General features: G+C 53.5%; 1 protein-coding gene across 3 annotated transcripts in view; it reads right to left on the minus strand.

Moving 5' to 3' along the window:
• Window positions 1–16286, minus strand: part of DENND2A (DENN domain containing 2A) — a 67710-nt gene extending 51424 nt beyond the window's left edge. For all 3 annotated transcript variants that reach the window (XM_075558744.1, XM_075558741.1, XM_075558745.1), the window contains exon 1: window positions 16106–16286. The gene's annotated coding sequence lies outside the window, so the exon portion shown is untranslated. The remainder of the gene's footprint in view (window positions 1–16105) is intronic.
• Window positions 16287–26398: the final 10112 nt, after the last annotated feature.

The raw sequence follows: 26398 nt of genomic DNA on the forward strand, positions 1-26398 counted from the left end.
GGGGCGATGCTGGGAGAGTGGAGGGTGAGTGGGTTGGAAAGGGGGAACTGATTACAAGGATCCACATGTGACCTCCTCCCTGGGGGAGAGACGGTGGGGGGAAGGGAGACTCCGGATAGGGCAAGATATGACAAAATAACGATGTATAAATTACCAAGGGCACATGAGGGAGGGGGGAGCGGGGAGGGAGGGGAAAAAAAAAGAGGACCTGATGCAAAGGGCTTAAGTGGAGAGTAAATGCTTTGAGAATGATTGGGGCAGGGAATGTATGGATGTGCTTTATACAATTGATGTATGTATATGTATGGATTGTGATAAGAGTTGTATGAGTCCCTAATAAAATGTAAAAAAAGAAAAGAGGAGAAAAAAAAAGAAAATGATTAGGGCAAAGAATGTACAGATGTGCTTTATACAATTAATGTATGTATATGTATGGACTGTGATAAGAGTTGTATGAGCCCCTAATAAATTGTTTTTAAAAAAAAGAATCAATTCGACATCAATAAAAAGAGTTGTATGTATGAACTGTGATAAGAATTGTATGAGCCCCAATAAATTGTTAAAAATAATAATAAAAAAAAATTAAAAGAGTTGTATGAACCCCTAGTTAAAAAAAAAACAACCAAAAAACAGAATACAACTAAGGTTACCTTGCGGGGATTGCAATGAATGTGTTGAAATAAAATCTGTAGTTCATTGTTTAAAATTAAAAAAAAAAATAGAATGAGACAGTCTTGCCAGCCACGCCTCTATGCAGCATGCTCACTGTACTTTTTCCCAAGACAGATCTGTTTGTTTGGCTGGCAGTCCATGACGGCATTGTCAATCTCCTTGGCCAACACCACCGATTTTTCCTGTCTTCCTTGTCCAGTGTCCTACCTTCACATGCACGTGAGGCACCTGAAGATGCCCAACTCGAGTCAGACACACCGTAGCTGTCAAAGTAGCATTTTTGCTTTTCAATCCTGTATAGAGCTCTTGTACAACAGACTGACCCCGTCCCTGTGAGGCATCCTCTGATCTCTTGACTGAGTGTGGAGCCAAGCAAGACAACGCCCTTGACAACTTCAACCTTTCCTCCCCTTATCACGATGTTGCCGGTGGGCCCAGGGGTGAGGATTTCCGTGTTCTTTACAGTGGGTTGGAATCCGCACTCAAGGCGGCCATCCTTGATCGTCATCAGCAAGGGCGTCAAGTCCTCCGCACTTTTAGCAAGCACGGTGGTGTCATCTGCACGTCACAGGTGGTTCATAAGCCTCCCTCCAATCCTGATGCCGAGTTGTTCTTCATGACAGGACCCAGCCTCTCTGATGACTTGCTCAGCATGCTGACTGAAGAAGGATGGCGAGAGGATACAACCCCGAGGCAGTTTTCCTGAATTTAACCACTGCAAAGGCTTACAGCCGTGGGAACCCGAGCCAGTCCTTCTCTGTCCTACAAGGTCGCTAGGAGGCAGAATTCACTCCATGGGGTGGGGGTGGGGGCTGGTTTGGGGGTTGGGCCATTCTTTATAACGAGTCCTGGTGGCACAGTGGTTAAGCATTCAGTGGCTCATGGAAAGGTCAGCAGTCGAACCCAGCAGCTGCTCACAGTGATTCCAGTCTTGGAATCCCCATGGGGCAGCTTCCACTCCATCACATGGGGTCGCTGTGCATGGGAACCAACTGGAGGGCAGTAGGATTGGTTTGGGGTCACTCGCTGCCCTTTCCCACCCTGTCACATGCTGCCCCCCGGTCAGCTGGAGGCAGACAGGGGGTCCATTCCTCTTTGATGTCCTGGGAGCCTGGTGGGAGTTCACAGACAGATGGTGACAAGGACCAGATGGAAGGATGACATTGCCACTGTGAGAGGCCGGGGGCCATCCTGGGTCGTATGACCGGATACTTCACCCCAACAACTTCGAGAGTCCCTGCATCCCACAGAGTGGACACCACAGGCCAGCTGCCCAGTGCCCCGCACAGTCTGTATGTGGCCCAGAGACCCAGGGGAGTCTCAGGCTGTCCACAGCCCTATCTGCATATCCCTTCTAGAGGCTTCCAAGAGTTCAGCTGCACTTGGAAGTGCGGGGACACACACTGGCCACCTGTGGTTTCCCTGGATTCCTCCCGCCCCTGTGGTGATCAGAGGGGCAGGGACAGTCCCTGTGTCCTCTGACTCATCCAGCAGGAACAAGTGATTCACACGCAACACCAGGTCACCGCCTCCCATGCCCCCCTCCCAATCTCTCCCTGGAGAGGCCTCCACTCTAGAGCGTGAGGAGCCTGGAACAGTGGGGGCAGTCCAAAAACCCCTGCCTTGCCAGCACAGGGGCCAGTAGAGAGGTGGCTTGCCCAGGTCTGGGGTGGCCACCGGTGGCTGCTTGCAGGAGCAGTCCCAGGGGAGGCCTGGTGTCCATCAATCAAGGGCACCTACTCCGAATGCTTCCCCCCACTCTCACAAAGCTGTAGCCAGGACCAGCAGCCCGTGGGGAGCCTTCCCTGAGGGCATTTTACCCCGGGGGGGTATGGTAGTTGGGGCGGTCAGAGGCACCGGGATGCCATCCCAGTCTCCGCCCACACCATTTGCAGAGTCCTGGTTGTGCGGGATCAAGGTCAGGGGCGCGCACAATCAGAAGCAATGAGCAAAGGCACTGTCTGTCCCAGCAGCTAAGGCAGTCTGTCCTGGCAGCGGTGGCAGCAGATCTAGTCTTAAAAAGCGCCAGTGAACCCCCAATCTTAGTGTGTGGTCATTACATGTCACAAGCTCCCGGTAGGAAGTGGGTCCCTCTCTGAACGTGCCACAGAAAGGCCTTTATGTCAATGTCAGTGCGATCGGTGCTGTCCTCAGTGGAGACCTGCGGGGGGGGGGGGGGGGACACACGCTGTTGGGCTACGGGGTGGGAGAAGCAATGCACTTCTTTCCATTTTTAAAAGACTTTTTAAGAATCTGAAAGCAGAATCTCATTTCATAAAGAATCGTTCCTGGGCACAATACAAAGGGCCGTGGCGGTGCCGTGGCTCAGGCTTCAGGCCGCTAACCACAGTGTGGGTAGTTCAAGCCCACCAGCCACTCCACAGGAGACAGACGAGGCTATCTGCTCCTGTCTGGGTCCACAGTCTCGGAAACCAATCGCAGCAGTCCTGCTCTGTGCAGTAGCACCACTGTGGCTCAGAATGGACTCCAAAGCAGTGGGCTGGGTCAGGTTGGGTGCCGGTACAAAAGCACTCAGGATACTTGGCGTTTAAATCTATTCAGATGTACGAATTGTAGTTTGAGGAAGAATGGATCCTACATCAAGACTGGAACCTCTGCTAGCCTTGTTGGCAGTGACCCGGATGCAGAATAGTCAGTGCTCACAGGTAGGCAGCTGGTGAAAGAGATCAGGGCCAGCGCCACCAAGGAATCCCCGGAGTTATTCCCGGAGTCCAGTTACAGTCTGATGTCAGGCTGCAGGCCGGGCTGCTGTGGTCATCGTCAGCTGCTGACCCACGGCAGCCCCACGCACGGGGCATGCGACCCGCTGGGTCCTTTCCCCGTGCGACGCTGCCATCCATCACTGCAGCCCCTGCGTCAGCCTGTCTGTGCAGCCCAGACTGCCATTTACCAGAAAAGCAAATAAACACACATGGTCGATTCTTGCTATTCACGGTAAGTGTGTTCTACTAAGTAGCCAGGACCTGGAATTAGTGCACAATCAACCAAGGGTCTGGGGAGAGGGGCGCGTCGGATTACAGCACACTGGAGAAACGAAAAGACATCCTGGCCCACCACGGGACACGGCATCCCTCACTGAACCATGAAGCTGAGGGGGACAGCACTGGAGACACAGTGCGGGAAGAGTGCACAGTCTGGCCCCTCACTGGGGCGAGGCACTGAGGGTGTGCAGTAGAGCAGCAGGGGGAGCAGAGTGATGAGACCCCAGGGAAGACCAAAACTAGACTTTGGAGACAGAGTGTAGCACCCCACCAGACTCGACTAGAAAACACTACGAAAGGCCAATAGACACTCCTTGAGCTATTTATAGGTTTTTCCATTTTTGTCAATGGTTTTTCTTTTTGTTATTGTTTTGTTGGTTTTGACTTCCTTTATTGTTTTATTTGGCTTTGCCTGGTTTTTGCAGTTATTAATGTATCTACATGTCTATTTAGATAAGATGGGTGGGATAAATAATTCGGAGATAAAAAGAATGGGACCAATCGTTCAGGGTGGGGATATGGGAGAAGGGGAGGTGGGAGAAAGGAAGGGGGGTAACCAACCCAGGGACAAGGGAACAACAAGTGAACTAAAATCAATGGAAGGAAGGTTGTAGGATGCCTGGTGGGGCTTAGTCAAGGGCAGTGTAGCAGCATGGATTAATAAACCCAAATGAAGGCCAAATACGATTGTGGGACAAGAAGAACATAATATGAAATAGAGGAAAGGACCAGGAGGCAAAGGACATTTGTAGACACCTAAATACAGGAATATACACATGTAAATATATCTATATCTATCTATATATATGGATATCTATCTATCTAGATAGATATCTATATATAACAAGAGGGGAATAGAACTATATACTCATATCTACATGTCAAGAATTAAGGTAGCAGATGGACATGGGGCCTTGACTCAAGTGTTCCCTTAACACAAGAACACTTTGTTCTAACAATCCCACATTCTGTGATGCTCACCTTCCCAACCCGATCACTGAAGACAAAATGGGTACATAAGCAAATGAGGTGAAGAAAGCTGATGGTGCCCAGGTATCAAAAGATATAGTGTCTGGAGTCTTAAAGGCTTGAAGATAAACAAGTGGCCATCTGGTTCAGAAGCAACAAAGTCCACATGGAAGAAGCACACCAGCCTGTGTGATCATGAGGTGTCAATGGGATCAGGTTATCAGGCATCTAAAACTATACCCAAGGTGAATGGGGGCAGGGCCATGGAGTGGAGACCCAATGTCCATCTGTAGACAACTGGACATCCCCTCACAGAGGGGTCACAGGGAAGAGATGAGCCAGTCAGGGTGCAGTGTAGCACTAATGAAAGATACAACTTTCCTCTAGTTCTTTGGTGCTTCCTTCACCCCACTATCATGACCTCAATTCTACCTTACAAATCGGATTAGACCAGAGCATGCACACTGCTACAGCTAAGAGCCTGCAACACAGGGAATCCAGGATAGATAAACCCCTCAGGGCCCACAATGAGAATAGAGATGCCAGGAGGATTAGTGGAGGGTGGAGGAGAAAGGGGGAATCAATCACAAGAATCAATCTAGAACCCCATCCCAGGGGGATGAATAACAGAAAAGTGGGTGATGGGTGACAGAGGACGATTAAGAAATGGAAATAATAATCTATAACTTATCAGGGGCTCTTGAGGGAAGGAGGTAAGGGAAGGAGGGGGAAGAAATGGGGAGCTGATATTGGGGGCTCAGGTGGAAAGAGAATGCTTTGAAAATGATGATGGTGGCATATGTGCAAATGTGCTTTACACACTGGATGGATGGATTGTGATAAGAAATGTAAGAGCCCCCCCCCTCCAATGAAAGTATTTAAAAATAAATAAAAAAACAAAGCTCTGGACAAATAGAATCACCTACCCACAAGTCTCTGGTCACAACACTTTCACTACTCACTCAGTGAATAACCTTGTCTACGCATGCTTCCTTTTAAAGACACCTTATTGACTTCAGGAATCCTGGTGGTGAAGTGGTCATGTGTTGGGCTATGATATGCATGGTCAGCAGTTCCAAACCACCAGCAGCTCAGTGGGAGACAGACTGGGCTCTCCGCTCCCGTGAACAGTTACAGCCTCAGAACCCCACAGAGGTGGCTGTGAGTCAGCAGTGACTTGATGGCAGTGCGTTTGGTTTGGGTTTTGACTGGCTCCATTCCTGCCAGCTTATCGGGCAGTGACTTGTGTGTGTTACGGAGCTGGGACGTCCCTTTGGGGACTGAGATGCTCCTGACCCAAGCCCTGGTATTTTAAACACCTCCTATGCATGTGAGAGGAGCCCTGGTGGCAGGGTGGGTGCACATTGGGCTGCTCACCACAAGGTCAGCAGTTCAAAACCACCAGCCACTCTGAGGGAGAAAGATGAGGTTTTCTACTCCCATAAACACAGTGCTGGAAACCCACAAGGGCAGTTCTACCCTGTTCCAAATGGTTTCCAATGAGTTAGAATCCATTCCGTGATGGCGGGATTTTGGTCTCTACGCATGTGAAAGCTGGACTGTGTATCAGGAAGAGTGACGGAGAGCTGACACATTTACCCGATGGTGTGAGTGGAACTATCGAAAGTGCCACAGACTGCCAGAAAAGCAAACAAGTCTGTCTCGGAAGATAAGAGCGTCAGAAGGCTCCTTGGAAGGGCGGATGGTGAGACCTTGTCTCGTAATCGGGAAGGATATATCCCTGTACAAGGACAGCATGCTTGGTAAAGTGGAGGGTCAGCACAAAAGAGGAAGGCCCTTGATGAGACGGATGGACACTGTGAGGACGACACAGGACCGGGCAGTGCTATCTTCTGGTTCGCGATGCACCAGTGGCACTTGGGCAGACTCAACCATGACACTGAACCATCAGCGCTCGATTCACTGCCAACAGCACTGTGGCTTGGCCCTGAACAAGGCCCAAGCTCACTGGACACGCCTGTGAGGGCTCTTCACCAGCTCCACACATCAGCACTGCCCTTGTGGCTGTCACTTATGGAACTGGGTCTCCTAAACACATGTGCAACCTGCTTGCGCCATGATTCTCAGTGGGCTGGCAACTGCGTGGCCACGTCAGCATCTCCCATCATGTGGGCTGCTGTGATCAGCCCCGAACTGATGCAAGGAGACGAGGGTGTGATTTAACATCCTTCCTCAGGTCACACACACCATCAATGCAAGAGGTATTTCCCTGAGGCACGGCCAGTGCCACCTTAGGGAAGGGAAAAGACACAAATAAGCAGAGGAAGGGCCCTGACTCACTAAGAGAGAGGAGCCCAGAATGGAGCTCAGCCTTTGGACCCAGAGTCCCTGTGCTGAGAACCTCCTAGACCCAGGACGCTGATGCCAAGACCCATGGAGCTCTCCAAGGAAGGCCAGCCCCACAGATGCCACAAGGTGACGAGGACCTTCCTCCTCCCCTGTAAGCAACTGAGAGCCTTTTCCCAGAGGGGGTGCCCGGAATGAAGACTTCTAGTCTCCTCAAGTGCACGAGGATACCTTTGTTTGCTGAAGCCATCTGGGTGTGCGAGCAGCACCCACAAAGTAAGACAGAGGCTGTTTCAACAGAAATCATGAACAGGAAGACAAACATGTGAAAGGCAGGCACCGGAGGAATCCTGGTGGTGTTGTGTTGACATTGGGCTACAAACTGCAAGGTCAACAGTTAGAAACCACCAGCTGCTCTGTGGGAGAGAGACAGAGCTTTCTTCTCCTGTAAAGAGCTACAGTCTTGGAAACCTTGGGGTTTTCTGAGTCAGCATTGCCTCGAAGGCAGTGAGTTTAGGCTGGGAGGGAGGGCGGCTCTAGCACACAAAGGAGCACGTTTTTAGGAGCAGAGGCAAGAGGAAGCGAGAAGGCAAAGTGTCACATCATTCATTCTCACTGGGAAACATGCATTTGTGCAAAGCAAATGTCTCCTCTGTTGGCCCAGTGGGCATGTGCTGTGAGTAGGCATTTGGGGTTCAAGCCTTTTAGTGTGTAGACAAACTCACAAATGTGCCACTGGTGAAATCGTGATACACAAAGAAAGACGGGTTGAGGGGGATTTGGAGGTGGGGGCACCCACCACAACAGGGGTTGCCTCTGAGGAGGGGGCTCTGGCTTTGTATCTTATTCGTGGCTCATGTACGTGTTTTAAATATGCATGCCTTTCGTGGTTTCCACAGGGATATTGGGAGGAAATGGTTAATGCGCTTGGCTGATCCCCCAAAGTGGAAGGCGCAAGGCCACCAAGCAGTGCCACGGAAGCCAGGCCTGGTGAGTCACGTCTGAAAGACCCCCACCCGTGGAGCACGTTTCTCCTCGGGCACACCAGTGGGGGAGATGGACACGAGGCCAGCTGGCTATTGGTTCAAGCACGCAGCATAAGGCCACCTTACGGTTTTAAAGCACGCTCTTTTGGAAAAGCCACACAAAAAGAGAAGGGCACATGCCCTTCCTCTAGTCAGGCAAGGACCGTGGCGAGTTAGGGCCACTCACTGCTTCTCAGGAGAGATGTGGCAGTCTGCTCCCTGGAAGATTTACAGGGTAGTTCTACTCGGGCCGAAGGGGTGCTATCAGTTTGACCGTCCTGATGGCAATGGGTTGAGTGGGGGAGGGTGTTTCTAGTCCAGCAGCCCCACGGGGGCCTCTGCATGGGGAGAGTGGCCAGTGTGCAGTCCTGTCCCTCGTCCTTCGGAAGGGCGGCATGTGTCTGGGTTCCCAGCACAGAGGGAAGTCAGCCGAATCTTCCCCAAGTTGCGACGGTGACTCTCAGGAATCCCGTCCCTTAGGAAGGGTCTCTGCTAACACCTCGTCCAGGCTGGACCACAGCCCAAGGACAGTCAGAGACTCCCAGTAACTCTGGATTCTGGCTAGGAGGGCCCCCGAGGGCCACAGGGCAGCTTCTAGCACGAGCATGGAGCCGTGTGGCCCGGCACAAGCCGAGTTCCTCACCCACCTCCATGGAGGTGCCCACTGCCCTCCATTTAAAGGGAGTGCGTGTTTGTCTCTCCTCTGTCGGGCAGCCTTTGGAGGTGTTTAATGAGACTCTGTGTCTTTGCTGGCCACTCTGAGGAGATGGCCGGAGCACAAAGCCAGGTTTCCAGAGCCACAGGGGCTGCGAGGGAGCAGTAGAGGAGAGGACAGGAGACTCCAGCCCATGGGCCCATACCACAGACCATCAGTGAGGAGATTTTCAGCAGGGTTTCTCTGCCGAAAGCCCTGAAGGAGTGGGGTGGGAGGGTGTCACTGAAGGCCTGTGAGGGGCAGAGGAGACCCTGGCATGCAGGAGTCATGCTGGGTTACCTGGAGGCACCAGAAAGAGCACCTGGGATCTCAGGCGGAGGCAGGCTGAGCCAGCAGTGGCCAGAGGCAAAGGGGACCACCCATATAGGGGGTTGAGGGGCTGCTGGAAAAGTGAAGCCTTTAAACACCTGCCCGACTATTCTCTGCGAGTAGCTGAAATTCCACCCCGAGAGTCATTCCTTTAGCTAGCACCCGCCTGCACGTCCAGTGCAAGCCACTTCTCCCACTTCTTCCTGTCCTGCAGCAGGCAGGTCACAGAGCACCCACACTCCAGGAGAGGGGCAGGCCAAGGGGGGGCTCCCGGGAGACTCATGGGTGGAAGCCTATCATCACCTGCACATCTGTGTCACCCCAGACAGTGCCAGCTGTGGAAACTTCCACAAGTTCTAACCCAGAAGCACTGCATCTCAACCTTGTCGGTCCTCACCCACTGCCCTCAGGAGGATGTGCACCCCTGGGAGATGAGCTGCGGAAGAAAGACGAGGCTTTCTACTCCCAAGAAGGGTTGCCATCTGGGAAACCTATTAAGTTTGTATAGGGTCACTGAGTTGGCGACAGTTGAGTTTTTGGGGTGTCTAGCTAATGTGGGAGGACAGAGAACACTGGTCAGACAGCTGATTTTATAAGGAGTACCAGGCCCCCCTACTCCAACTGGATGGGACCCTCGCTTTAGGAATTGGGTGTCTGTCTGTTCCCCATACCACAATGAGTCCCCCAAGCCAAATGCCAACTCTTCGAGCTGGCTCTAACTCCAAGTGCCTCTGGAGGGAGGGCACAGCTGACCCATCCCCTGGGGTCTCCTGGGCTGTAAGAATCTTTGCAGAGGCCTGTCTTCCCACAGTCCATCTGGTGGGTTCGAACCACTGACCTTTGGGTGACTGCTAGGTGCTTTAACCACTGCAGCACAAGGACGGCCTTCTATCTATCTGTTTCCACTGGATCTCCCTGAGGCACGCAGCCCTGGGACAGATTCAAAATGTCTCAAGGGCTCCCGGGCAATCATCATCATGGGCACAGACGGCCTTTCCTCTCTCCCTTGGTGGGCTCGAACTGCCGGCCTTTCAGTTGGCAGCTGAGTGTCATCAGGGTTCCTGTGATGTGGCTGAAACAGCAATCTCACATTCTCACTGCCAGTGAACCCATGCAGACTCATCGCCACCCCTGCGGGGCAGAACTGCTTCATGGAGTCTCCAAGTCTGCACATCGTTACAGGAGCAGACAGCCGCGGCTTTCTCCCAAGCGGCTGGTGGGTTTGAACTGCTGACTTTAGCAGCCCAATGCTTAGCCCTCAGTGCCACCAGAGCCACTTTTAAAACACGGCTGCCTGGGGCCCACTCAGAGGTTTTGTTTTTGGGGGGTGGGAGGGCCAGATAGGTGGGTGGTATGTTCTTTTTAAAAAAAATCATTTTATTGGGGGCTCGTACAACTCTTATCACAATCACACAATTGTGTATCAAGCACCTTTGTACATTTGTTGCCATCATCATTCTCAAAATATTTGCTTTCTACTTGAGCCCTTGGTATCAGCTCATTTCCCCCCTCCCTCCCTGTTCCCCCTCCCACCCTTGATAATTTATAAATTACTATTATTTTGTCATGTCTTACACTATCCAGCATCTCCCTTCACCCACTTTTCTGTTATCCGTCCCCCAGGGAGGTGGTTATATGTAGGTAGATCCTTGTAATAGGTTCCCCCTTTCTACCCCACTTTCCCTCCTCCCTCCCGGTATCGCCACTGCCAGCACTGGTCCTGAGGCGTTCATCAGTCCTGGATTCCCTGGTATATTCCTTTTTAAGTGTTTCCCCATCCCTGGCATGTAAATGTATACATAAATGTACATTCCCTACCTCTTTATTTATTTATTTTCCCCCCAACTCTTTAAAAAAGTTTAAAACTCTGGTAGAATCCCCACCTTCTCATTAACTCAAGACTCCAGCGGGTTCATCTGAGTCACCGAGGCACACACAGCTGCCACCACCCCTCTGCCACTGGAGGCTTCGGCGTTGCTGTGGCGCTGACTAAGTTGCGGCAGAGCTTTCACGAGAAGGGGGGCTAGGAAGAAAGGCCTGGAGATCCATTTTTGAAACTGAGCCGACGGATCACAAGTGTTTTGCTCTGCTGTGCAAAGGTTACTCCACGTTGGAGGCCAGCTGATGGGACCTCACAAGACAGGCGGTAGAGGGTGCCCCGGGGTGTGGCAGGTGTCACATGCTTGGCTGCTAACTGGAAGGCTAGTGGTTAGGGTCTGTCCCCATGTCAAATGTCACATGCTTGGCTAGAGAAGCCTACCGATCTCCAGCCCCAGAGACAGGTCCACCAGGCAGACACGGCATGGGCGCTCCGCCGCCCCCCCCCCCCACCCCGGGGCAGAATCCTGAGAGAAAACCACTGCGATCCCGCCCATCTCCGACGCAGCAGTCAGTCTGTGCTTCTCCTGCCGAGCCAGCAGCAGCCCCATGCCTAACCCACGATGCCACCGGGACACCCTTTGCCTGGCAGAGTTGGCAAAAACAGCTTGCACTTTGAAGGGCACATTGGCAACCCATTGATGTCGGCTCCCCAGCGTGTCTCCCTTCTGCAGGAGAGGCGGCCTGGAGCCCAGGGGCTGGGGTGGCAGACTCCTGTCCCCTGTACCTGGGTTCTGAGGGACTCTGGGACTCTAAACCCATCCCCCTGCACCTGGGCTCCCAGACCGTGGACTTGTCTGCAGCCCTCGTCCTGCATTCCAGCTTATACTGTCTCCATAGCCTCCCTTTGTGGTACCCCACCTCCTGGCCTCAATGGGCAGGGATTCTCTGGTATCCTGTCCCCTCACCTTCCCCCACTCCCTTAAAAGAACATGAGCCAGGACTCCCGGCCTGCACCCCCTGAGAAGAGGACCACTGGTCTGCACTGACCCCTAGTAGGCCAGTCCCACTCCCCTGTTAGCTGGCTGTAGCCAGAATTTCTGGGGGTGACCCTGCCAGCACACTTGGGACTTGGATGATGCCTCTGCCTGTCTCTATAAATGGACCCACCTCTCCTTTTGGAGCAGGTGGTCTGTGCCTTCACGGGGATGGGGGAGGGCAGTAGCACACTTTCCTGTCCTGGGAGGTTACTTCCTCCAACCAGACTTCAGCCTCGGGGTTCAGCTGACAGAGTCCCTCTCCGATGGGCGCTGCGTCCCCAAGTGTCAATTCGAAGCAGGAGGGATACAGCCCTGAGCACCAGCTCCACCTCCAGCTATCTGTCCCACCAACACCCCCTCTGCTCAGCCCCTCCCCACACTCACAAGCAGTCTCTGGGGCAAATCCTCCTTGGAGCACCCAACCAGAAAGTTTCCTCTGAACCCCAATGGGTGTGCTTTCTGCTGACCAGAGGCAGAGCCGGCATGTGATGTGGGTGTGTGTGATAAAGCGGCCAGAAAACCTAGTGCCAAACTCATTGTCCAAGGGTGGCAATCAGCTGTGGCAGGGCAGGCCTCCCCTTGCCTTGGTATCCTTCATGCACTGGGGCTAGGCTCTGCCTCTCCTGCTCACCTGGGCCAAATCCGTTGTCATACCTGCCCTGTCCTCTCCCTCCTCTAACCCAAACACTCACGATCTCCCAGTCAATCCCAACACTAAAGACCGTGTGGGACAACCGGATTCTCCAAGGCAGAAGAACGAATGCCTCTCAGGATGGTGTCCGTGAAAGAATGCTGACAGAAGAACAAACAAATCTGTTTGGGAGGAAGTGCAGCCAGAAGGTTCTTTAGAAGCGAGGCTGGGAGAGTTCATCTCACATACTTTGGACATGTCGCAAGGAGGGCCCCGTAGGCTTGGTAGAGCATCGGCAAAAAGTGGCCAGCCCTCAACGGGACAGACTGACACAGGAACGGTGACAGTAGATGCAAACACAGCAACCATCGGAGGACCAGGGAGCGCCTCCTGCTCCTGGTGGACCTACCTCCAGGCACCACCGACACCACACTCTTCAGACACACGGCCAGGATTCTCGTGCGGCTGGGGGGTTTCAAACTGGCACCTCCAGGGGAGCAGCCGAGTATTTGGCCACCACGCCCATGGGCTCCTGCCTTCCTCTCAGGCCTCTCAGTGATGCTGGCCTAGACCTGCACGACCTGCCTTAGGTCACCACTCAACAGACAGCCACCTGGGCTGACCTCACTCCCGTCACACAGGCTCCCAACGCTCCACCTCCCAGCCCCCTCCTCATCTGCATCAGGCCAAGCCAGGCCACCACACCCTCCTGCTTTGCTTGTTCCCATCCACCCTCATGGTCAGCACTAACTTTGCCCACCTACTACGGGGTAGAGGGGGGCAGATCACCCCAGCAGCAGCCCCCTCTGGGATCCCAGCTCAGATGTTCGGCATCCTCCTCCCCACCCTTGGCTCCCAGCTGAGCAGGCGCTGGTTGGAGTTTTACCTAAGTACACCCTCTGGGGAAGGGGCCCTGGTGTTGCAGTGGTTAAGCACTCCTTACAAACCGAAAGGCAGGCCGCTGCAGCTCACCCCGTGGTTCTGCAGCAGACAGACCCGGTGATGCTTTTAGGAAGACTGTCCTGGTGAGGTGCCCTCGAGTCAGCTCTGATCCACAGTGACCCCGTGTACACGCAACAGAACAAAACACCAAACCCACCACCAGCAAGCTGCTGTTGGGGCCCAACAAAGCAGCCGCTGTGTCTGGCCATCTCACGAAGGGGCTTCCTCTTTTTCACTGCCCCCCACTACTTTACCAAGCACGATAACCTCCTCCAGAGCCTGGTCTCTCCTGACAACTTGCCAAATGAGACAAGAGTCTTGCCACCCTGGCTTTACAGAGCATTCTGGCTGCACTCCCTGCAAAGCAGAGCTGTGTGCTCTCCTGACAGGCCACTTACTTAATCTCCTTACCCAATTCAAATCCAAATTCACTGCCATGGAGCTGATGATCCCCTGGAGAGTGGAGAACTGCCCCTGTGGGCCTCTGAGACTGTAACTCCTTCTGGGAGGAGGAGAAAGCCTCACCTTGCTCCCACAGTGCAGTTGGTAGTTTAGAACTGCTGACCTTGTGGTTAGCAGCCCAACTTATAACCACTATGCCGCCAAGGCCTCTTACTGTTGTGTTAGGTGCCTTTCAGTTGGCGCATCCACCCCGTGCAAGCAGAATGAACCATCACATCGTGGAGATTTACATGTTAGGATTACAGTCTGGGAAACCCTTGGGGGGCTGTTCTACTCTGGCCACTGGGGTCCAGGCGAGTCAGACCAAGTTGCATGGCACCTCGGAGACAGGACTTTGTGCCCCTAGAGCAGTGGTTCTCACCTTGTGGGTTGAGATCCCTTTGGGGGTTGAGCGACCCTTTCACAGGGGTGGCCTAAGACCATGGGAAAATACATAAATATTTCACAATATGTAATTACATATTGTTTTGTAATTAACCACTATGCTTTAATGATGTTAAATTATGTTCAATTTGTAACAATGAAAATACATCCTAAAAAAGAAAATACATCCTGCATATCAGAAATATACATTATGATTCATAGCAGTAGCAAAATTACAGTTATGAAGTAGCAATGAAAATAATTTTATGGTTGGGGGTCACCACAAAATGAAGAACTGTATGAAAGGGCCGTGGCATTAGGAAAGTTGAGAACCACTGTCCTGGGGACAAGCACATATACAGAGGACACAGGCAGTGGGGAAAGTTCTGGAATGAAGAGCAGCACAGCCCCCCTCAGTGGTCTGTGTGGCCTTGACTTGCTCTGGAACCCTGCTGGGTCTCAGTAACCAGCCCACAGACTGGCCTAGGCCACTGTCTGGAGAGTTTGGTAGGTGTCGGAAAGGGTGAAGGGGCGGAGGACTTTGTTCCTTTACTGGCTGACCAGTCTGAGAACTTACTAAGAGGTGCCTGCAAGTGCAAAGGCAGCCACAGCCCTGAAGCAAGGACAGCCCAGCAGCCTCCCCTAGCCCCAGCTGCGGGCAGTGACCCCAGGGGACACGCAGGTCCCCGCCCCCTTCCCACATAGGGTGGGTTCTATGTCCACACTGTCTCCTGTTGGCTGGCGGAGAAGCTGCAGGTCCAGCTTGTTTTACCTAACGGAGCCCGAGCGGATTCCACCTCTGGGACCCTCTGGAACTCGAGCTTATGGGGTCTTGGGGACCCTCCGAGCCAGAGCTATGGAGTCTCATAGTCGAAGGTCCCAGCGCGCCGCGGCCAACCTTCCGTGGAGATACAGAGCTGCTCACTCGTATAAGCGCCTGCTTCGGCGGTTCTCCCCCGGACACCTTCTTACTCCCAGTACTCAGGGTGCCCTTCACACTCGCACGCAGCCACACAGTTCTGAGCGCGCGCATGTACAGACGCGCACAACTTGGACTCCTCGCACACACATACGCATGCAAACACACATAAACGTATACAACCGCGCACAGGTTCACACAGAGAGCTATGCGAGCGCACACGCGTGACTGGAAATACACATGGACATGCATGCAGACGGCTACGTATATATACACGCATGTTCACACACACACCCACAGCTTTGAGCACACGCACGTCTACAGAGCAAGTTGTGTGTGTATGATAGAACTAACGCACACTGAGCTATGCACGCATATACACATGCGTGCGTGCAAATAGGCACACACTCATACACGCAGTGGGCTCTGTGCCGAGCGCACGCTCACAAATGCACACCAGAGGACTCTGTACAAACGTTAACTCACATATACACCTACACACATCCATAAAGTGGTCTTTGCGTATACACAAGCAAACATTCGTGTAGCTTCACATACATGTACGCATATGATCGCACACAGTTCCCACAAACACATGCACACCCGTACACTCGCACATGCTTGCGCACAGGGCTGCGCGCAAAAACACTCACATATGCATGCATGCGCGCACGCACAGCAGACGGCTCTGCACCCACACATATACGCGCAAATACAGCGGGCTCTGCTCGAAGACAGGCGCACACGTACGCACACACGTACACGTACGCACGCGCGCACTGTCTGAGGGGCCCAGGCGGAGACCGAGGCCTCCGGCGCCCCAGGAAGTCCCCGCGCTCCAGACGCTGTCTCCGAGCTTTGTTCGACCAGGAGACCCCGGGCCCCCAGAAGCCCCTCGATGCCCGCCCCGCCCGTGCCCTGGCCGGCCTACCTCCGCGCGGGCTGCGGCTCCCCCGGCTCCGGGGCGCATCGCGGGGGGGCCATGGCCGCGGCCAAGTCCTGCGGTCGGCCAGTGCTCACGACCCTCAGCGACCCGCCCCGCGGCCCCGCCGCGCCTGCCCTCCGGCCTCCGCCTCCAGGCGCGCCGTTCGCGGCTCCGGCCTGGCCCGCGCCCTGACTGCTCTGAGGCCGCCCGCCCCTCCCCGGCCCGCGCCCCCCGCCCCTTCGCCCCTCCCCGGCCCGCGCCCCCCGCCCCCCTTCTCCACTCCCCAAGCCCCGCCCACCACCGTTTGCCCCGCCCCGCCTCGCGTCCCCAGACCCTCTACCCGGCGCCCCAGGTCTGACCTCTAGGACCCGCCCCTGCCTCCGACCCCTCCCCGGCTCCCCACTCCCAGAACTTTCTACTCCGGACACAGGGCTGCTAGTCGCGCGACCCAGACTCCTCCTGGGCGCCCCTGGCCCGCCCCCTAGACCCCCGGGGCCTCCCCACGCAGCTCCCGGAGTTTCGCCTCGCGCTGCTGGACCCTCCTTGTTCCCTCACCACCACCTCTCTCCGGCCCATGCTCCCTGGCCCCTCTACACCCCGTTCCGGGGCTCCCCTGGGTTCCCAGGCCCTGCCCACTCCCCCCCACTCCCTTTCCTCCCTCCTAACCTCGTCCCATCCCGGCTCCTCACTCCCAGGCCCCTCCTCTTATTCTCTTTCGGCCCCACCCCTCCTTCCCGACTCCTCCCCCCTTTCTCCTCGTCTTTCAGCCGGTCCTCCACCCTCCCTTCCGGGTTCTCCCCTCCACCGCCACCCTCCCCCCACCCTGCTCCCGGTCGCTCGGCTATCCCCCTCGCAGGGGTTGGACAGCCTGGAAGGAGCTCCGGACCCTCTCCCAGGTGCTGGTCCTGCGGTGCGCTGAGCCCCGGCCGCTCGGCAGGTGTCTGTTTCCGCTCCCGCGCTGGAACCACCGCCTGAACTGAACGTGTACTGTAGGTGCGCCCCAGCTGGCCTCCTGGCTGGGTCACAAGGAGCAGAGGCCTTGCATCGAGGGCCACCAAGGGGAAGCCGGAAGCAATGACCACCGGGGTGGGGTGGGGGTCGGATGCCTTAGAGTAGAAGTGACTCTAGCGCCTAGAAAGGCGGTGGGTTCTGGGAACAACCCCCCAAGTTCACGCCTGTGGAGCCATTCTGACTCGTGGTGACCCGCAGGGTTCGAGTAGGGTTCCTTTGGGCTGTCATCTTTATGCCTACAGACCACCAGACCTTTCTTGCGCAGTGTCCTTCAGTGGTTCCAACTGCCAACCTCAAACCAAGGGAAAACTCCTGGAAGGGGTGCGGCCTTGCAGGAAGGCTCCTGGGAGCTGTGAGGGGCAGGAGAGGCCTTCCGGAGCAGAGGCCGCTGGGGCTGGACCGGAAGCTCGTGGAGAAGTCAGCTGGCTGAGCGCCAGGGTTGGGGCCGAGACAGAATTTGGCTTTCCCATTACTGGCCTCATCTGTGATGAGGATGACATCAGATGGGCCAAGAACCCACTGCAGGCCCTCTTTCCCACCTCTTTTTGGTCCAGAAACACGGGGTGTGTCCAGCTGAAGAAGCCGGTAGGCAGTTTTTCCTTCCAGTAATCCCGAGGGACCAGGCCCTGGAGAAGGACACAGAGCTTAGTCAAAACAAACTCACTGCCATTGAGTCGATGCTGACTCAGAACAATCCTATAAAGTCTGGTAGAACTGCCCCTGTGGGTTTCCAGGAATGTGGTAGAGGTTCAGAAAACGCAGAAGACCCTCAACACGCTGTACTGACACAGTGGGTCACACGCAAGGATTGTGAGAGGATGTATGCCTGGGAAGTCCCTGGCATCTGTCCACCACCTGAGAGCTTGCCTCCCTCTCTCCCTCCTAGGGCTCCCTGCCCCAGCTCAGAAATCAGCCAGGAGCCGTGAGAAATATTGAGGGGCCTGAGAGAGAGGAATGAGCCCCTCACCTGGGATTGCCGGTTCCCCTTGTGTTGCTTTTGCATGTGGACACTTGACACATGGCATTTTGAGACCCTGGCCACCATGAGCTATCGGAGACCTCCTCCACCAACCACAGCAGCCACAAAGGGCGGTGTCACGGCACAGCAGGACCAGCCTCGACTTGTTCCGGGCACTACCCCCCTCACTTTATGTGTGTCCATGCCCCTGAAGGTGGCTGGCTCAGTGGTCAACTGTCTTTAAGCCCCCACTGCCCTGGAGTCCCCTCCGCCTGACTGTGGCACCCCCTTCTAGAAAGAACGGGCAGTGCATTCTTAGAAGCGGATGCTCCAGTGGCCGCCTCCCTCTGAGGTCTGGCCCCCTGCAGGAGTCCCTGTGGTCCACTCCTTGCTGTCCCTGCGCTCTGTTCCCAGTTGGAGCCCTTCACCACCTCCTGCCAGAGGACAATGCCTGGTAGGTGGGAGGGGGGTGATTGTTCTCCAGAAGGCTACCCTGAGGAGCCCCTGACTGATTCCAGCTCATAGCGACCCCGTCTAGGGTTTCTGAGACCGTCAGTCTTTACGGGAGCAGACAGCCTGCACGTCTGTCCTTCTCCCTTGGGTGGCAGCGACATTTGAATAGGGGCCTGGGGGTTGGCTGTCCAGTGCCTCTCCCACAGTGCCACCAGGGCTCATTGGCACGAGGAGAGGCGTTGTGTTAGGCCAGGTTGACTACAGAAACAAATCCAGGGACACTCAAATATATGTAAGAATGAGCTTTCTATCAAGAATCGTTATAGATCAGGAAAGCATCCCAGCCCAGTCCAACTCAAGTCCCTAAGTCTGATACAGGTGCACAAGTCCCTCTTCGGACTCATGCAGTCCATGCATGCGGCAGTGTGCAGGAACGTCACTGAAGGTCATGTGGATCCAATGGCGGTGACTCTAGCAGTTCTCCAAGTGACTCACTTGGTGACTCACTGGATAGCAGGGAAGTGAAGGCGCGGGGGCGCGGCGGGGGGAGTTCCCAGGACCTTCCTTAGGAGGAGGTCGGGCCCACAAGGAGGCACCTTCAGGCTGTGAGGGGATTAACGGGCTGGACACCACTCCCATCTGGACCCACTGTTGACTATGCTTGCCTGTGTGAGGGCTCATAATATGTATGCTGCATTATGTACGCACTGTGTCACTGCATGTGTTGTTAGTGCTTCCCAAACATATGCAGCAACAGCGCCCACACAACACATCGGGTATGTTAAGAACCCAACACAAGCAGCTCTATACAGCCATGTCGTCCCATTCTGGAATATCAGCCTGCGTGAGGCCTCAAACTGTACAAGCTGCCTTGTGTCCATGCGGTCAGACAGTGTATGTAGTAATGAAGTGCTGGCAGTAACACAGGGTGTATAGTTATTGTTGACACCATGTTGTTTTTGTTGACCTCTTTTCCACTTACAGAGCTAGTTTACTGCTTTTCTTTGAAATAAATATTCAAAAGAATTTAACCTACTGATGCCTCAATTAATGTAATTTTACTGGCATCTGTGTTTATTTTGAAATTTACTAGTAGCGGCTTCATTTCTCACCCTAGGCTATACTCGAGCCAATAAGTTTTCCCAGGTTTTTGTGGTAAAATTAGGTGCCTCGGCTTATATTCGGGTCGCCTACTACTCCAGTATATACGGTATCTAACTACCACAGGTATCTAGGGTCAGGTCCATGAGCGGAGCCTGGCGGCACAATGGCTCAGCACTCGGCTGTGCCCTCGGGAGGTGTGGCCATCGGCTTCTGTAACGATGGTACCTTGAAGACACTGGGGCCACTGCTGCTCAGGAACATGGAATTGTCATGACTCAATAAACGCTGCAGCACATGACAACCACTGGCCCCTGACATGTGGATGGGGTCACACCAGGAAGGAACCTAGCTCACCTGACCTGAGGCTGCAGACCCGAGCAATTGCCCATTGGCAGACAAGATGTCTGGCTGGCCTGGCTCTCTTGTCCCCATGCCATTGTCATGCCCTTTCTCCCTTCCCAGAGACCTAGCCCTGCTGGATACTGGATGCAGTTCCTGCCCACCTATCCACTGCCACCAGTCGCCTTCCCTTCTGGACACCAAGCTGAGCCAACGCTCCCACCCAAACCTCAAAGCCAGCCTAGGCTTGTTCTTGGTCCCACTCACATGAAACTGGGATGTGTGGCTGAGAGCAGAGAGACAGGAGGGGCAAGCCACCAGGGGAGGGGCGCCAGGGCGGGATCCCTCTGCTCTGTGGCTGGTCCCTCTCCTGGGACTCTGTCACCTCCTACTGCCTGTGATAAGGGGTCCTGGTGGTGGGGAGGGCTAGGCACTGAACTGCTCACATAGGTAGGCGGCTTGAACTCATGGCAGTGAGCTTCGTTTGTTTTTGACCCGCTGTGCTGGGACCAGACAGTGGCAGCCACTGGACTCACAAAGGAGCACTATGGGGCAAGGCCATTGGTGAGTACAGAGCCAGTTGGCAAGTCAGGGTCCCAGGAGTCCTGGAGAGCCCCCAACCTGGAAAACGGCACTGTGATACATCATTAAAGGTAAAAATTTACCCAAATCATCTGTTTCATTTCACTACCACCAGTTTACTCTCTAAGACCTCTTGTTACATACACCCCTGCGCCCCTCGAAGATCCCAGAGTTGAGGGCTTTACAAGGGTGAGCGCACTTACAACAAGGATAGAGCTCAGGTCAGACAGAGCCTTGGTGGCTCAGACTCCTACTCCCACCCCCTGGCACTCCCCTGCTCCTGCTACTGGGGGGTGGGGGGGGAAGGGTGGCTGACTTCTGGGTGTTTCTGGGTTTATGCAGCAGTTGTAGCTCTTGCTAATCCTGGTGATTTGATTCCAGAGGCTAGTAGCAGAGTCACAGGATGCATAGGCTGGAGGTGTCTGGGGTCTTCCTGGCCTCCCCGCTCTGACTTGGGAGCAGGAGGGAGCGGTCACAGATGTTTCCTTTCCCTGTAGTCCATCCTGAAGACTGTGAGGGGGTGAGTGGGAGAGTGTGGGTGAAAGGAGGGATGTGGGGATGTGGGTTGGAGGGTGAGGAGTAGGGGGTGGAAGGCTGGCATGTGTGGAGGTGGGCCGGGAGTTGGATGAGAGCGTGGGTGGGAGGTGGTGGGAAGGGAGAGGCTGTATCTAGCAGGTGGAGGCTGCCAAGTTCTCAGCTGAGAACTGTCCTCCACCAGGAGCCAAGCCTGGGGGTGCCCAAATTGGAGGCATTTGGCAAAGTTTGGAGACATTTTTGATGGTCACAGGTAAAGGGGAGGGGGTCAGCCCTCGCATTTGTGGGTAGAGGCCTGGGATTGCTCCTAAAACTCCCACCCACCCTGGGGGTTCCCCTGCTTCACCTATGCTAGGTCACAGCTACGGGGGCGGGGGGCGGGACTTGAACTCAGTAACACACCAGGCACAGCCCAGTGGGCCTGGAACCCCAGCTCCTACCTGACTCCGGCCTGAGTCAGTGCTGCCACCTGGTGGCAGAGCGCTCCTGGCCGGAGCGGGAGCCTTTCCGAAACCTGGGACCATGAACAGTCAGCAGGCTATTCATTGGAAAGCGCCTGAAATAGACAAAGACTGCTCACGTGAGAACTAACGGAGGTGTTTACTCTGAGCTTGCCGGAGGGGCGACCGCGTGTGGCTGATTGGAGGAGCATGACTGCTTTCCCTGGTGGCAGAATGGTTATGCATTTGGGGGGCTATCAAAGGCTGCTGCTGGGGTGAATTGGTTGGTCCCTGGGAACGGGCAAGAAATGGGCGTCCCAGGCAGTTGATGTGGAGGTGGTCTGGCTTCCTGGCTGACCTTGCAGGTTGTTGGCTGGTCAGCGTCCTTTAAATGACAACCACTGGCCAATTTATGAAGACTGGTGTGGCAGTTACATAACATCCTGTCAACTTGTGGAGGGGTGGAGTCTTCTAACCTGTCAATCAAGTCTGGGCTTGATGACCTCATTTGGAGGCTTGAAGGAGATAATTAGCTCCCTGGAGTCCAGACCCATACTCTCTGCTTTGTCTTCCTGCTGACAAGACACGTGGAGCTACGCTGATGGAACCAGAGCCCTGGAGCTGGAGGAGCCACATGGAGACCGCCGCCAGCACTGGCATGCTTTCACCACCACCGGGTCCACACGACTTTCCACTCACTGGCCTGTGATCTTCCTGCAATCTGCATCATTGCGCGTGTTGCATGAATCTGAAGAGGAATTTACAGATTGGTATCAGCCATATGGACTAATATTGAACTTATGGACTTGATCCGGACCAGGCTGGGATGTTTTCTCAATATTCAATTATTCTTTCATATAAAGCTCTTTCTAATACACATATCCGTGTCCATGACTTTGTTTATCTAGTTAACACAGCTGTCTAACCTTAGGGTTAGATGGTCTGATTGCTTTTGATGGCAGACAACCTTCAGGCTGAGAGCCTTCAAGCAGTTAACCTTCGAGGGGACAGTAGCACCCATGTGCTTGCAAGCATCATCTTAAATTAGGCACTATTGCGGGGAGGGGGGCATAGTGGGGAACAACTTTTACTTAGGAGAATGTGGCTGGGATTCATCTGCAACTCACGAGTGTAAAGGCCTCCCTCCACCAGAGTCTGCCTCCCAGACTCCTTAAATACAAGCATAAGGAGTTTGTCACATGCACTCCCTTCCTGGTTCTCAGTTTCCCACAATAAACAAAACCCCTCACAATTGGACCAATAGACAACAGTCAGATAAATGGAGATAAGTCAAGTTGCCATTTCACTTGGACACACAGTCTGCTCCCATGGAAGCAGCAGTTAAGAAATCAAACAGGGAACAGTGTGTGGGAAATCGGTGAAGGTGATCTTTAAAGCATTCAAAAGCCAAGGTGGCACTTTAAAGACTAAAGCGCCCCTGGCTCAAACCAGGGTATTTTCGCTTCCCTCCAATGCACGCAGAAGCTGGACCATGAGTTCAAAGCTTGAAGATAAATAAGCAGCCATCTAGCTGAGAATAAGAGCCCACATGGAAGAAGCACACCAGCCTGTCTGACTACGAGGTGTAGAAAGAACCAGTTATCAGACATCAAAGAACTAAAGGCCATATCAGTGGGTGCCCACCTTCCAGATACGACCAATGAAGACAAACGTGTGCATAAACAAATGTGGTGAAGAAAGCTGATGGTTCCCTGCTATCAAAAGATACAATGTCTGGGGTCTTGGAGGCTCGAAGATAAACAAGTGGCCATCTAGTTCAGAAGCAACAGGGCCCGCATGGAAGAAGCACACCAGCTTGTGTGACCACAAGCTGTCGAAGGGACCAGGTATCAAGCATCGAGGAACAAAAAATCATATCATTGTAAATGTGAGTGCAGAGTGGAGACTCAAAGCCCATCGGCAGGCAACCGGACACCCCCTTACTGAAGGGCTATGGGGAGGAGATGAGCCATTCAGGGTGCATGGTAGCAACGAAGAAACACATAACTTTCCTCTAGCTCTTAAATACTTCCTCCCACCACTATCATGATCCCAATTCTACCTTACAAATCTGGCTAGACCAGAGGATGTACACTGGTACAGATAGCAACTGGAAACACAGGGAACCCAGGACAGATGACTGCTCCAGGACCAGTGGTGAGAGTGGTGGTGCCTGGAGGGTGGCGGGAATGTGGGATAGAAAGGGGGAACCGATTACAAGAAGCTACGTATAGTCTCCTCCCTGGGGGATGGACAGCAGAGAAGAGGGCAGGAGGAGATGTCAGACAGTGTAACAGATGACAAAATAATAACAATTTATGAATTATTAAGTGTTCATGAGGTAGGGGGGAGTGGGGAGGGAGGGGGGAAATGAGCAGCTGATATTAAGGGCTCAAGTGGAAGGCAAATGTTTTGAGAATGATGATGGCAACAAATGTACATATGCGCTTGACACAATGGATGTGTGTATGGATTGTGATAAGAATTGTAGGAGACCCCAGTAAAATGATAAAACAAAAAGTTGGACAATGAGGAAGGAAAACTAGAGAAGGATGGATGCCTTTGAACGATGATGCTGGCGAAGAAGATGGACTGTACCATAAGCTTCCAGAAGCGGGAGCAAATCTGCCTAGGAAGAAGTACAGCCAGAATGCTCCTTGGAAGTGAGGATGTCATCTCGCGTACTTTGGACATGTGATCCATCAGGAAGGATCTGTCCCTGGAGAAGGACATCATGTAGAGAGAGGATTGTCGAAAGCGAAGGGCACAGTGGCCGTCACAATGGGCTCATGCATGGCTGGGATGGTCAGGGCAGCACAGGCCCAGGCAGGGCTTCCTTCTGTTGCCTTAGGATGGCTCTGCGTCAGGGCCAACTCCACAGCACCTGACAGCAATCATAAGGAATCTGAAATGCTTTGATATAGAAACCAATGCATGAAGGAAAGAAAGGAGTCCTTCGTGTCCAGGTGTGACGTATGGGAGGACAGGACAGGAGAGAGTTGCTGCTCAGGATCTGTTAGGTAGCTAGTTTAGGGACAGGGGTTGTCCCTCCCATACCTGCAAAGGCTTCCACAGGGGAGGTTGGAAAGAAATCAGGCAACCATTAGATACTTATGAAGACCCCAAACTGAGCATAGTCATACTCAAGCCCCTCCCCACTCCCCATCCCCCACCCCCAGTCAGGTAGCCAGGTAGGAGGGACACCTGGGCTGACCAAGATAAGCCCTGGCTCTTGACATTACCCAGGTGGGCTCAACCGAGCCAATGAGGCCAACCAATACCATCAACCACAGCTTCCCCAGCTAGGGGGTGGGCTAGAATAAAGGCAGGGAGCATGCTGTGGGATGCTCTCTTACCCTGCTCCTGGTCAGAGGCAGGCATAGCAGGAGGGGTTCCCCCCCCAAAAAAAAAGCCTGAGGACACACTTGAGCCTGCTCGAGGCCTACTCCGGGCCTCTTGGCCCACAGCCTCTCAGTTATTGGGTTTCTGGTCTCCCGGGATACCCCACTCCCAAGATCCGCACATGTGGGTGCTTTTTCCCAAGTGGTTGTTGGGACTCAGTTGTGAACCCCTTTGAGACTGTAGAAACTGAAACGTGTCCTGTCCTTCATAAGAACCCACTTGAATTACAAAACGGGCTTCGGCATGAATTCTTTCATCGTGTGAAGCCAAGAACTGAGGCATTATCAACTCCAGAAACCTAACACCTGGAAGGACAAATGCTGTCACACCAGGAGCCTGGTGGCGCAGCATCTAAGCGCTCAGCTGCTAACAATGGTTGTGTGTTAGAGCCCACTGGCCACTCTTCTGGAGAAAGATGAGGCAGGCTACTCCCATAAGGATGACACCTTGTGTGACAGTCCTTATCCCCTGCTGTCTCAGTGGGCTCCCTGGGTGTCCGGTTATTTCCTGAATGCTGAGCATCTGAGGGTGGGGGTCTCCCCCTCTTCTGCACACACTCCTGTACTGGCTTCTTTTTTAAAGATGGTAAAACTTTTCATTTAACCTATTATTTATTAAACTTATTATAGTGATACCTCAGTTGTAGAATGGCTCCAACCAAGCCTGCCCATTCTACTACTCGAGCAGCAGAGTTTGAAAAAAAAAAATCTGCTCGGTGTTCACACCTTTGCTCGATGGTCCACCGAAAATCGGATCGAGAAAACCTGTCCCACCTGAGAGTGAGTCACCTGTTGAGCCACCCCTGGCTGGGACACAAAGGGGTGGAGCCCCAGGCTAGATGCTGCTCTCACAGCACAGAGCACATGTGTTAGCGTGTAAAACATTAGTCATTTTTCTTTCATATTATTTGCATAAAATATCATAACCATGGCCCCGAAGAATGAGGGAACCGGTGAGAACCATGATAGAGTTAAAGTTGAATCAGGTCCCTGGTTTTCTGAGTTGGTGGCTGAATACAACCTGGCTAAGTCGACATGATCAACAGTTTTGAAGGGGAAAAAAGTGATTAAAGGGGATAATGTAGTGAAATGTGTGAAATGGTTAACTATGCAGAAAACAGAGAACCCAGAGATGGAAGAGATTGACAAGTGACTATCAATTTGGATAAATCAGAAGCAACACCGATGGCGATGGCCCGAGGCAGGGATGAGCTAGAAGGCTAAAAGTCTCCACAGTTAATTTATAAATGTAAACTTTGGGTCTCAGAACTAATTACTTAGTTTTCCATGATTTCCAATGGGAAAAATATGTTCAGTTCTTGAACTTTTCAGTGTTTGAACACCGCTTTGGAACGAACGGAGTTCAGCAACTGAACATTGTATCACTGTGGATGGTATATATGTATGTATATTGTGTGTTGTATTTCACTCCTTAGCTTCTCTGGCAGTAGAGCCCATTTTGACCAGCTGGCTGAGG

This window comes from Tenrec ecaudatus, chromosome 9, assembly GCF_050624435.1.
Source record: "Tenrec ecaudatus isolate mTenEca1 chromosome 9, mTenEca1.hap1, whole genome shotgun sequence".
NCBI classification, from domain to species: Eukaryota; Metazoa; Chordata; class Mammalia; order Afrosoricida; family Tenrecidae; genus Tenrec; species Tenrec ecaudatus.